Source organism: Schistocerca nitens, chromosome 11 (genome assembly GCF_023898315.1).
Source record: "Schistocerca nitens isolate TAMUIC-IGC-003100 chromosome 11, iqSchNite1.1, whole genome shotgun sequence".
NCBI classification, from domain to species: Eukaryota; Metazoa; Arthropoda; class Insecta; order Orthoptera; family Acrididae; genus Schistocerca; species Schistocerca nitens.
Window position 1 is genome coordinate 80982874 of NC_064624.1, and position 14375 is coordinate 80997248.

The 14375-nt window shown below is 40.8% G+C and overlaps 1 protein-coding gene and 1 pseudogene across 1 annotated transcript in view; both read left to right on the top strand.

The window, feature by feature from the left end:
• The first annotated feature begins 6812 nt into the window (after window positions 1–6812).
• The window catches only part of LOC126212949 (cation-dependent mannose-6-phosphate receptor-like), a 125522-nt gene continuing 117959 nt past the window's right edge, over window positions 6813–14375 (top strand). The window contains exon 1 of the mRNA XM_049940467.1: window positions 6813–6961. The gene's annotated coding sequence lies outside the window, so the exon portion shown is untranslated. The remainder of the gene's footprint in view (window positions 6962–14375) is intronic.
• On the top strand, window positions 11567–11684 carry LOC126214116 (5S ribosomal RNA; annotated as a pseudogene).

Here is a 14375-nt window from a genome sequence, read left to right on the forward strand (position 1 = left end):
GTACACCTCATTACTGTACATTTTAGAGTTGTCACTTAGTGACCAATCGTTACGTGTGGACCGACATACAGTAGTTTACAACTTCTTTTCTGTTGCCATGGGTATTATTTTGAACCACGTTTTGAACACACACACAAGTCGGTCTTTGACAGTACGAATTTAGAAATCTCATGTTAAATGTCATTAGTTTGGAAACAAATGATAATAAAACGGAACAGCCCCGTTTCAAACCTATTAATGTGTCAAAACACCACTCATTTTCATTGAATTACGGAAACAAAAACGCGACTTCGATCTGAATCATAAATGAATCAACATATCTCGTACTTTTCCGCCCATTCAGATTTTAAAAAAGTATTTGGTTTTAAATGTTACAATGACTCTGTGGCTAACTCAACTAACAAAGTCAACATATTGAGTGTTACGTTATTAATGATTTCTAAACTGTTGTTTCCTTGGAATTTAGAATTTCCCAAGGTATTTGTTTTTAACACACTGTCCCAAACCTTTCTATTACGTTTTCGTTTAGTGTACCCCAATATAAATATTAAAAATGATACTGTAAAAAATTCTTTGTAGCGAGGTTGAGGCCTCTATGTAGTGTCACTTCTTTCAGCTCACATATTGCTCTTTCTACTGAAACTCTTCTTTTGCTAATAATTGCTACATCATCAACATATGCCCCCATCTGGCTTTACTTTGTGCCTAAGTAACCAGATATATGAAGCTTCTGAATGGTTGCTTCAAGAGTCAGATTAAAAAGCATTTTAGAGAGGGTGTCCCCTTGTCTGACTCCTTTACTAATAAACAATTTAATGAGTTCGTCAACCACTTGCATTGCAGCCTTGGAACTAGCCAATGTTGCTAGGGTAATTGAAACATACTTAAATGGTATACCAAGCAGTAGCAAATCAGTCAGCATTTCTGCCCTATCAAGACTTTCGAAGGCCTGCTTGAAGTCTATAAAGGGGTTATGAAGCTCAATATTATAATCGTATGCCTTTTCGTGTGTTTGCCTCAGTATAAATATCTGATCTGTTGTTGACCTACTATACCAATATTCACACAGATATTCTCCCAAAATATCTTCTGCATGTGGACTAACCTGTTTTAGATTAGATTTGGTGTTTGTTCCATAGGCCCAAACATGAGATGTCTCTAATGAGTGTGGAACATGTCAAAAAGTATAACATAAAAACAACATGGAACATTTAATATAACATTCACTTCCCAGATCATGAGTCACGAGACTGTCAAAATATGTGAAAACATTATAGTAAAATGGAACAGCTAATATTTACAGAATTAATACACTGTCAGAATGAAACATATTTATGCACTTTTAATAAATCTATCATATGCAACATACCTAATATTGACTGTTGTGACCAAGTGCTGTCAAAACTGAAATGTAACAGAGATTTTTACATAAGTTGGTCTAACAGTCCCTATCAAGATATACATTTGTAATGTAGAAGGAATTTCCTATCAACAAGTCTTTCATACTCTGTATAAACTCTACTGTATCCGAAAGCAAGTTTTTAATGGTTGCTGGCAATTGATTGAAAATGTGTTTTCCTTAATATTGGACCCCTTTTTGTACCAAAGTAAGTGACTTAGGTCTTCATGTACACTCATGCTCGTAAATTAAGGATAATTGCAGAATGTGGTGCCACACAATGTGGCACTACACAAAACTGGCGCTAATAGCATAAGCACATAGGGAACACACACGACACCAATCTGTAAGTCCACGGTATTGGTGATAGGTTGAGAACACCATCCCAAAACACATGTGCTACAAAATGCCACGGTTTCCTGCGCATGTACCCCGACATCAATATGGGTTATGATCGCCGTGCACACGTACACAGGCAGCACAATGGGTTGGCATACTCTGGATCAGATGGTCGAGTAGCTGCCGGGGTATAGCCTCCCATTCTTGCACCAGTGCCTGTCGGAGCTCCTGAAGTGTCGTAGGGGTTTGAAGACGTGCAGCCATACGTCGACCGAGAGCATCCCAGACATGCTCAATGGGGTTTAGGTCTGGAGAACAGGCAGGTCACTCCATTCGCCTGATATCTTCTGTTTCAAGGTACTCTCCTCCATGCTGGCAGCTCGGTGGGGCCGTGCGTTAACTTCCATCAGGAGGAAGGTGGGACCCACTGCACTCCTGAAAAGGCGGACATACTGGTGCAAAATGATGTCCCAATGTACCTGACGTGTTACAGTTTCTCTGTCAAAGACATACAAGTGTGTACGTGCACCAATCATAATCCCACCCCACACCATCAAACCACGACCTCCATAAAGGTCCCTTTCAAGGACATTAAAGGGCTAGTATCTGGTTCCTGGTTCATGCCAGATGAAAACCTGGCGAGAATCACTGTTCAGACTATACCTTGACTCGTCCGTGAACATAACCTGGGACCACTGTTCCAATGACCATGTACTGTGTTCTTGACACCAGGCTTTACGAGCTCTCCTGTGACCGATGGTTTGTGGAATACACCTTGCAGGTCTCCGGGCAAATAAACCGTGTCTGTTCAGTTGTCTGTAGACTGTGTGTCTGGAGACAACTGTTCCAGTGGCTGCGGTAAGGTTCCAAGCAAGGCTACCTGCAGTACTCCATGGCCGCCTGCCACTTCTTGTGGTGTTGTACACTGTGGACGTCCAGTATTGTAGTGCCTGGACACATTTCCTGTCTACTGGAATCATTGCCATATTCTTGAGATCACACTTCATGGCACATGGAGGGCCCGTGCTACTACCTGCTGTGTTTGACCAGCCTGCAGTTGCCCTAGTATTCTAACCCTCATAATGTCATCAATATGTGTTCTTTGAGCCGTTTTCAACACATAGTCACCATTAGCATGTCTGAAAACGTCTGCATACTTACTCGCTGCACCTTACTCTGACATGCAGCACACACCTCTGTGTATGTGGACTGCTGCCAGCGCCACCATAAGACAACCGCAGTTCAAATGCACTGCATGGTCAAGGTGATTTAAACCTGCAAACCACCCACCAGACCATTGTTTCACCATGTAGAAGCATCATCCTTAATTTATGAACATGAGTGTAGATTGTTCGTATTCCTAGTATTGATACTATGTATTCAGCTATTAGTTGGAAATACACACACATTATTTGCAATAAATTTCATTAATAAATAAATATACTGAGAAGCAGTGATTATAATACCCAGTTCATTGAACAGATTTCTACATGATGTTCTTGAATGTTCACCACAAATGAGTCTTAATACACGCTTCTTCACTCTCAAAACTTTTGCGTGGTTCGATGAGTTACCCCAGAATATGATCCGATACAACATAATAGAATGAAAATAAGCAAAATACGGATTTTTTTTATAGTTATATAATATTAGAGAGAATCTTATAGGTTACACATAGCAGAGTGATTCCTCAGTAATTCAAACAAATTTTGCGTACTTCCTTATGTCTTGTTGGAGTACACCCAAGATCCACTCTTCTGGGATTCTTTCGTGATTTTATATCTGCGTGGTAAGTTTATGGAGACCAATTCCCCCATTTTTCAACAGTTTTGCAGTTATTCCTTCAGTTCCTGGTGCTTTGCTGTTTTTTGGACAGTGCAAAATCCGTTACATATTCCAAGACAAAGCATTATTTTACATTCACATTGTTTTGGCTTCACCAAATCACAAACAAATTATAACCTTCCAACATAACCTAGACCTTGGCCAATGCTACGTATCTGTCTGTCACCACAATCTTCATTCTGCAGTAAAGCTTCTTATTGTGTGACATATTCATTAGCCACACCAACCCACAACATACTTATTACCTTTCAACCTAATCTAGACCTCAGGCTATATAGTGTAGTATTATTTGTGATTGTACAACACATACGACATTTTCTGGATATATATTATTGTTAGTTAATGATGTATTTATTAAAATGCTGTTCATACCTGTCTTACCCCACTGTACATAATTTTGATTGTTGTGTTAACGTTTGTGTTGAAAATTTTGTGCTCTGACCCTATCTCAACATCTAAAGAAATTTAATAATTTCTGCCTCTGTAACATCCTGTTAAACAGAAATTAAATGACATGATAAGTAACTTGACTCCAAGAATAATCTCCACTGCTCTTTACACTGAAATACAAAATCTCATTTACTTTGCTTATTTTCACACTGTTTTCTCTGTTAGTATCACATTGTGGAGTAACCCAGTGCATCCACAGATAACAGCTGGAAAGAAAATGCAATTACTTGATAGATTAGCAGCATAAAGATGTGTGTAGTTAACAGTAGTTTCCCCACGACCAACCCACTCATTTAGTTGTTAGCGTAATTGGGGTCGACAGAAGCATCCGATCCCATGCGTCGGCTTTGACCCGTGACGTAAGGGTGTTGATGTGTGTGACGTCATGACGCCGTGGAGTTTGGTTTGTGAGTGTGGCGTGTTTGTAGATGTCGTCGTTTTGTGTTTTGTTGTGCTCTCTGGTGGTATGTTCAGGGTTTTCGTTTGTGTGGTGTAATGGGCTCAGTTCACATTTGCTCATTATCAAGAATTGTTCGAGTGTCAGCTGTGTTTGTAGTGGAATTCGTTTCAGTGAGTTAACGATTTTGTGTCAAGGTTAATTTAGTGTTGTATCTGTACGTCGTGTGGTAATTTTAGTAAAATTAATCGGTTGTTGTTTTTGTTCAGGAATGGATATGACGGATAAAATTAACGCTGCGCAGGTCAAGGGAAGTGTTCGATCCCAATGTGTGGCTGTGTATGTTGGTATCTGGAGATGTTTTTAAGCTATATAGGCCAAGGGAAGTGTTTGTACCTAATTTATGGGATTGGAAGCTGCCAAGGGAAGTGTGTGATCCTAATTTATGGGATTGGAAGCTATTGTTGAGCTGTATAGGTCAAGGGAAGTGTCCGATTCCAGATGATGTGTTTAGTGGTATTTGGAGAGTTTTGTGATGTTGGTTTTTTTGATCGTTTTGTGTGGTTTTGTATGGGGATGGGTGTCTAACTTTGTTTGTATTTAGTTTTCCCCCACCCAAAAACACCCCATTTTTCCGCGTTTGTCCCGTTAGTGTCATTAGGTTTTTTGTGGAAAGTGTGTGTGTTTGTTTTTCGATGTATTTTCGTCCTCATAATGTGTACGTAACGACTTTATATGTACCATATTGGAATCGTGGTTTACAGTCGTTTCTGCCATATTTGTGACGTCATGGGTCAAAGCAGACGGGCGTAATCGGATGCTTCCGTATTGGACTGTAGGTTCCAAGTTCAGTTCTTAACAATTTTCTGTTGTGGAGAGTCCTAGAAAAGAGTTAATTTAACCTTGTGAGGCTAAATGAGAAGAAAGAGTGAAATAATTGGCAAAATTGACGTACATGCTGCCAAGGTGGTTAGAAAGGTTTGTAATGGGCTAGAAATTGCACGGCACACATTCATTTGCAGTGGGAGTATTATACACTGTCCAGTCACATTAATGTGACCATCTGTCACAAGCCTGAAGAACCATTTTTTGCAGCTTGGCTGTGAGATGTGCAGGAAGTGTGTCACTGAGGTTCTGTGAGGTACCTCCAGGGATGTGAAGCTATGCCAAGGTGATCCCACATATAAGAAAGAAGGATCCTTTATTGTATGATTATATGATAGCGGAACAAACACTGTTAGCAGTTACTTCTGTAAAATATCTGGGAGTATGCGTGCGGAACGTTTGAAATGGAATGATCATATAAAATTAATTGTTGGTAAGGCAGGTACCAGGCTGAGATTCATTGGGAGAGTCCTTAGAAAATGTAGTCCATCAACAAAGGAGGTGGCTTACAAAACACTCGTTCGACCTACACTCGAGTATTGCTCATCAGAGTGGGATCCGTACCAGGTCGGGTTGACACAGGAGATAGAGAAGATCCAAAGAAGAGCGGCGTGTTTCGTCACAGGGTTATTTGGTAACCGTGATAGCGTTACGTAGATATTTAACAAACTCAAGTGGCAGACTCTCCAAGAGAGCCGCTCTGCATCGCGGTGTAGCTGGCTGTCCAGGTTTCGAGAGCATGCGTTTCTGGATGAGGTATCGAATATATTGCTTCCCCCTACTTATACCTCCCGAGGAGATCACGAACGTAAAATTAGAGATTAGAGCGTGCACAGAGGCTTTCCGGCAGTCGTTCTTCCTGCGAACCATACGCGATTGGAACAGAAAAGGGAGGTAATGACAGTGGCACATAAAGTGTCCTCTGCCACACACTGTTGAGTGGCTTGCGTAGTATAAATGTAGATGTAGATCCTCGATTAGGTTTAAATCTTGAGAGTTTGGTGGAAAGGGGAGTACAGTAAAGGTGTCCTTTGAACCGTGCACGTACACTGTGAGCTGTGTGACACGTTGCATTTTCCTACTGGTAGATGCCGTAATGCAGAGGGAAAATAAAACACATGTAGGAGTGGACATGGTCCGCAGGGGTAGATGCATACTTGTGTTGATCTTTTGTGCCTTCCAGAATGAGAAAAACACCCAGGGAATGCCATGAAAACATTCCCCAGACCATAAGGCTCTCTCCTGATTGCAGGGTGGTTTCTTTCAGATGTTTAACTCTGTACGTGCTAACATCCATCCGTCTTTCCAGTGGAGCATAAAGTGTGATTCATCTGAAAAGACCACCCGCTGCCACTCAGTGTTCCAGTTGCAGTATTCGCACGCAAATTCCAGCCTTCGACACCGATGAAGAGCAGTCAGCACGGGGACATGAACCAGGCATCTGATGCAGAGGCCCAGGTGCAGCAATGTTTGCTGAACAGTTTTTGAGGAGATACTGCTGGAAGGGAAAGTTATGTTGCAAGAGAAAGTTATGTTGAAGAAAGAAACAAAGCCAAACTGATAATTGCAGCAGCCAAGGTTGGAGATTTTGGGTCAAGCTGCTGGAAAATCATTCTGGAGTGTAATTCGCAGTCTTCGAAAGGGAGGTAAGAAGGAAATAACAAGTATTTTGGACAGGTCAGGAAAACTGCTGGTGAATCCTGTTGATGCCTTGGGCAGATGGAGGGAATATTTTGTAGAGTTGCTCAATGTAGGTGAAAATATGATCAGTAATGTTTCAGATTTCGATGTACAGTGGGATAGGAATGATTGTGGAAATAGGAGATCACATTTGAGGAAGTAGAGAAAATGGTCAATAGATGTTGTTGTTGTTGTTGTTGTTGTAGTCTTCAGTCCTGAGACTGGTTTGATGCAGCTCTCCATGCCACTCTATCCTGTGCTTCTTCATCTCCCAGTACTTACTGCAACCTACATCCTTCTGAATCTGCTTACTGTATTCATCTCTTGGTCTCCCTCTACAATTTTTACCCTCCATGCTGCCCTCCAATGCTAAATTGGTGATACCGTGATGCCTCAGAACATGTCCTACCAACCGGTCCCTTCTTCTTGTCAAGTTGTGCCACAAACTCCGCTTCTCCCCAATTCTATTCAATACCTCCTCATTAGTTATGTGATCTACCCATCTAATCTCCAGCATCCTTCTGTAGTACCACATTTCGAAAGCTTCTATTCTCTTCTTGTCCAAATAATTTATCCTCCACGTTTCACTTCCATACATGGCTACACTCCATACAAATACTTTCAGAAACGACTTCCTGACACTTAAATCAATACTCAATGTTAACAAATTTCTCTTCTTCAGAAATGCTTTTCTTGCCATTGCCAGTCTACATTTTATACCCTCTCTACTTTGACCATCATCAATTATTGTGCTCCCCAAATAGCAGAACTCCTTTACTACTTTAAGTGTCTCATTTCCTAATCTAATTAATCTAATCTCAGCATCACCCGACTTAATTTGACTACATTGCATTATCCTTGTTTTGCCTTTGTTGATGTTCATCTTATATCCTCCTTTCAAGACACTGTCCATTCTGTTCAACTGCTCTTCCAAGTCCTTTGCTGTCTCTGACAGAATTACAATGTCATCGGCGAACCTCAAAGTTTTTATTTCTTCTCCATGGATTTTAATACCTACTCCGAACTTTTCTTTTGTTTCCTTTAATGCTTGCTCAATATACAGATTGAATAACATCGGGGATAGGCTACAACCCTGCCTCACTCCCTTTCCAACCACTGCTTCCCTTTCATACCCCTCGACTCTTATAACTGCCATCTGGTTTCTGTACAAATTGTAAATAGCCTTTCGCTCCCTGTATTTTACCCCTGCCACCTTTAGAATTTGAAAGAGAGTATTCCAATCAACATTGTCAAAAGCTTTCTCTAATTCTACAAATGCTAGAAACGTAGGTTTGCCTTTCCTTAATCTTTCTTCTAAGATAAGTCGTAGGGTCAGTATTGCCGCACGTGTTCCAACATTTCTACGGAATCCAAACTGATCTTCCCCGAGGTCAGCTTCTATCAGTTTTTCCATTCGTCTGTAAAGAATTCGCGTTAGTATTTTGCAGCTGTGACTTATTGAACTGATAGTTCGGTAATTTTCACATCTGTCAACACCTGCTTTCTTTGGGATTGGAATTATTATATTCTTCTCGAAGTCTTAGGGTATTTCGCCTGTCTCATACATCTTGCTCACGAGATGGTAGAGTTTTGTCAGGACTGGCTCTCCCAAGGCTGTCAGTAGTTCTAATGGAATGTTGTCTACTCCGGGGGCCTTGTTTCGACTCAGGTCTTTCAGTGCTCTGTCAAACTCTTCACGCAGTATCATATCTCCCATTTCATCTTCATCTATATCCTCTTCCACTTCCATAATATTGTCCTCAAGTACATCGCCCTTGTATAGACCCTCTATATACTCCTTCCAACTTCCTGCTTTCCCTTCTTTGCTTAGAACTTGGTTTCCATCTGAGCTCTTGATATTCATGCAAGTGGTTCTCCTTTCTCCAAAGGTCTCTTTAATTTTCCTGTACGCAGTATCTATCTTACCCCTAGTGAGATAAGCCTCTATGTCCTTACATTTGTCCTCTAGCCAACCCTGCTTAGCCATTTTGCACTTCCTGTCGATATCATTTTTCAGACGTTTGTATTCCTTTTTGCCTGCTTCATTTACTGCGTTTTTATATTTTCTTCTTTCATCAATTAAATTCAATATTTCTTATGTTACCCAAGGGTTTCTACTAGCCCTCATCTTTTTACCTATTTGATCCTCTGCTGCCTTCACTATTTCATCCCTCAAAGTTACCCATTCTTCTTCTACTGTATTTCGTTCTCCCATTCCTGTCAATTGTTCCCTTATGCTCTCCCTGAAACTCTGTGCAACCTCTAGTTCTTTCAGTTTATCCAGGTCCCATCTCCTTAAATTCCCAACTTTTTGCAGTTTCTTCAGTTTTAATCTACAGTTCATAACCAATAGATTGTGGTCAGAGTCAACATCTGCCCCCGGAAATGTCTCTCAGTTTAAAACGTGGTTCCTAAACCTCTGTCTTGCCATTATATAATCTATCTGATACCTTTTAGTATTTCCAGGGTTCTTCCATGTATACAACCTTCTTTCATGATTCTTAAACCAATCAATAGATTGCAGTGCAATAAAGCGGCTGGGGTGGATGAAATCAAGTTGGAACTCATCAAATACAGTGGAATGTCAGGTCTTAAATGGCTACACAGGATAATTGAAATGGCATGGGAGTCGGGACAGGTTCCATCAGACTGGACGAAATCAGTAATCACACCAATCTTTAAACATGGAAACAGAAAAGATTGTAACAACTACAGAGGTATCTCTTTAATCAGTGTTGTGGGTAAAATCTTCTCAGGTATTGTTGAAAGGAAAGTGCGAGTATTAGTTGAGGTCAAATTGGATGAAAATCAGTGTGGGTTTAGGCCTCTTAGAGGTTGTCAGGACCAGATCTTTAGCTTACGGCAAATAATGGAGAAGTGTTACGAGTGGAACAGGGAATTGTATCTATGCTTTATAGATGTAGAAAAGGCATATGACCGGGTTCCTTGGTGGAAGCTATTGTCTGTTCTATGAGATTATGGAATAGGAGGCAAACTTTTGCAAGCAATTAAAGGTCTTTACATAGATAGTCAGGCAGCAGTTAGAGTTGACGGTAAATTGAGTTCACGGTTCAGAGTAGTTTCAGGGGTAAGACAAGGCTGCAACCTGTCTCCACTGTTGTTCATATTATTTATGGATCATATGTTGAAAACAGTAGACTGGCTGGGCGAGATTAAGATATGTGAACACAAAATAAGTAGTCTCGCATATGCAGATGACTTAGTTGTGATGGCAGATTCGATTGAAAGTTTGCAAAGTAATATTTCAGAGCTAGATCAGAAATGTAAGTACTATGGTATGAAGATTAGCATCTCCAAAACGAAAGTAATGTCAGTGGGAAAGAGATATAAACGGATTGAGTGCCAAATAGGAGGAACAAAGTTAGAACAGGTGGACGGTTTCAAGTACCTAGGATGCATATTCTCACAGGATGGCAACATAGTGAAAGAACTGGAAGCAAGGTGTAGCAAAGCTAATGCAGTGAGCGCTCAGCTACGATCTACTCTCTTCTGCAAGAAGAAAGTCAATACCAAGACTAAGTTATCTGTGCACTGTTCAATCTTTCGACCAACTTTGTTGTATGGGAGCAAAAGCTGGGTGGATTCAGGTTACCTTATCAATAAGGTTGAGGTTACGGATATGAAAGTAACGAGGATGATTGCAGGTACGAGTAGATGGGAACAATGGCAGGAGGGTGTCCACAATGAGGAAATCAAAGAAAAACTGGGAATGAACTCTATAGATGTAGCAGTCATGGCGAACAGGCTTAGATGGTGGGGTCATGTTACACGTATGGGAGAAGCAAGGTTACCCAAGAGACTCATGGGTTCAGGGTAGACCAAGGAGAAGGTACCTGGATTCGGTTAAGAATGATTTTGAAGTAATAGGCTTAACATCAGAAGAGGCACCAATGTTAGCATTGAATAGGGGGTCCTGGAGGAATTTTATAAAGGGGACTATGCTCCAGACTGAACACTGAAAGGCATAATCAGTCTTAAATGATGATGATGATGATGATGATGATGATGACGACTGTTGGAAGCCCCACGTTCCAAATGCGTTGTCAGTTGCTCGACAGTTGCACATCTTTTCACCCGTAAACATCTCCACAGCTGTTGATCGCCACTGTTGTCCGTGGCCCGTGGTGCACCACAGTTGCTTCGGCACCAGTTTTGCAAAGTGTCATTTGCCACACATGGTATACTTTAAAGATGGCGGCACATGAACAGTTTACAAACTTAGCTGTTTCGGAAATACTTTCACCCTTAGCCTGAAAACCAGTGATCATGTCCTTTCAGACATCAGATAAATTGCTCCGTTTCTGCATTACGACAATGACTGCACTGTTTTCTGCGTCCTCCCCTTCCCCCACAACATACTTTATACATATCCTCCACTGCTAGTGCTGCCATCGGCTGTCTGCGGATGGTTATTGCTCGTTGACATCGAACATAGGCGGTGGTCGTATTAATGTGTCTGGGCTGTGTATATTTCAAGTATTATTTATATATTTAAAATTACATGTTGATTTTGAAATTCATTCTGTATTCACCCTAGTTTTACTGTTTATGACAACGGCCTTGCCGCAGTGGATACACCGGTTCCCGTGAGATCACCAAAGTTAAGCGCTGTCGGGCACAGTTGGCACTTGGATGGGTGACCGTCCAGGCTGCCATGCGCTGTTGCCATTTTTCGGGGTGCACTCGGTCTCGTGATGCCAGTTGAGGAGTTACTCGACAGAATAGTAGCGGCTTTGGTCAAGAATACCATCTTACGGCCGGGAGAGTGGAGTGCTGCCCCCCCCCCCCCCTTATCTGCATCCTCCACCGAGGATGACACGGCGGTCGGATGGTCCCGGTAGGCCACTCGTGGCCTGAAGACGGAGTGCTTTTTTAATTGTTTATAACAAGGGCTTATTGTTAAAGTTATGAAATTATATGTTCCAACATGAATCACAAATCATCATCATCATCATCATCATCATCATCATTATCATCATCATCGGTTTTCCACTCCAGTTGCGAGGACATTGTTTACTTGAATTCCCTTCCTCATGTATCTTCCTTCACATGGTACAGCCATCTCTTCCTTGCCCTTCCTACCAATTTCTTCCAATCACACATGTGTGTAGCCATTATTTTGATATCTTTCCCTTGTCCGTTTGTCTGACACTGCCAGACCATGTCAAATGGACTCTTGCCACTTTTTCTTTCAAGGATATTACACTCCAGCTTCTTCCTTTATTTTTTTCATTTCTTGTACTATCCTTGCTAGTTTTCTGGACCATAGTTTGTAAGAACATCATTTCTGTGGCTTTTAGTTTTTTCTCAGCCTGTTTAGTTGTTCTGCAGATTTGTAGGCCTTTAGCTTGTTAGACTGAAGTAGTTCAAATGGCTCTGATCACTATGGGAATTAGACTGAAGTAGTGTCTGTTTTGATCTTAGGGGGCTTTTTCATTCCAGAGTAGACTCCAAATGTGTTTTTTGCATTTGGATGTTCACCTTGTGTGATATCCTGTTATCACTTGAAATGATGCATCCAAGATATTTGTTTGCTGGTCTGCTTCGAGCTGTGTAACTTCCAGCCCTTTGTCCAATTCTTGTTCTGTCTGTTGATTAACATTGCAGCCTTATTTGATTTAGTTACTGTTAATCCACGTGGTCTTAGATGGACATTCCAGATGGCCAGTCTCTTCTGGACTTCTTTCTCTGTATTATCTCAAATTACTGTATCGTCTCAGATGGCAATGTGTTGATATCTTTATTGTTGCTGCACTTCATTCCTTTCATAACTTCATTTTTAAATACTCTATAAAGACGTATACACCACATACACATCTGCAAATGGGTCTAGGTTTAGATTAAAGGGGCGCAGAGAAAGAAAGAATAAGGCTTATTAAACTAAAAATGTTGCTTTACTGTGAAATACAAAACCAATTAGTAACCCAAATGAAAGCAGTCTTTCTCAAAAGCGGACACCTGTGAAATCAAAACTTGCTTCAGCGTAGCGTTTAGTGCCATGTTGTCCAATCCTTTGCACTCCAAGGCACTCAGATCCTACCTGGCTGACCGTCCACAAGTTGATTGAGACAATGCTGTCCCACTATTCAACTCTGCCACATACTGTAATCACACTGTCAAGGGACAGATTGAAGACAGATCAACCTTGGTATAATTACTACTGCAGCAACCTCAACCACTGACGATATACCCGGCTCAAATATCGAATAATGGCAGACAGCATCCTTACTATACTACGAATAGACACATCCAAACATTCTAATGACAATGACCACCAATATCAAGCAGTACTTACGAGATAGGCCAATTTTGCTACCAATTCCCGTTATCGTACTATGGGTCGAATCAAAGCATCAAACCTCTTTAAATACAGTACCTGTTTTTATTAAGTCAAGATAAATGTTGCATATAGCTTGCAATTCTTCTCCCCACACAACAAAATTTTCACAATGCAGTATATTATCTCTGGTAAAGTCTCGTAACTTTTCAATTACTTACAAAAGTTCTATTCCATGTATCGCCGTGTTATGACCAGTTTGTATTAAGACTCTTCCCCCAATACAGATAACAAGTAATATAGTTTATGCTGCCACTAAATCTCTTTCCGCTTAGCCCAGCGTTGCTATGTAAGTAACACGACGTCATGTACTCCACAGATGTACCATTCTCTGTTTTCTATGTAATCGTTAACTTTTCTGTAATAAATTTTGACAACTTCCATTCAGACTAAGCTTTCTTAGGACACTCTTTCCATCAATGAAATCGTTTTAACTGTTTAACATACCTAACCTCTGTATATTTAACGTAGATTGACTTGATTGATGAATCTTTTTGATCAGGCAACACTTACAAATATCATTGTATACTTGTGTCCTGCAAAGCATTATTAAGATTGCTTTTCTCGCAAAATATATATGCACACACACCAGCTACTAATTGAATACATGTAAGGTTTCTGTTGTTGTTGTTGTTGTTGTTGTTGTTGTGGTCTTCAGTCCTGAGACTGGTTTGATGCAGCTCTCCATGCTACTCTATCCTGTGCAAGCTTCTTCATCTCCCAGTACCTACTGCAGCCTACATCCTTCTGAATCTGCTTAGTGTATTCATCTCTTGGTCTGCCTCTACAATTTTTACCCTTCACACTCCCCTCCAACACTAAATTGGTGATCCCTTGATGCGTCAGAACATGCCCTACCAACCGATCCCTTCTTCTAGTCAAGTTGTGCCACAAACTCTATTCAATACCTCCTCATTAGTTATGTGATCTACCTATCTAATCTTCAGCATTCTTCTGTAGCAGCACATTTCGAAAGCTTCTATTCTCTTCTTGTCTGTTAATCCAAGAAAACTTGAATTTAT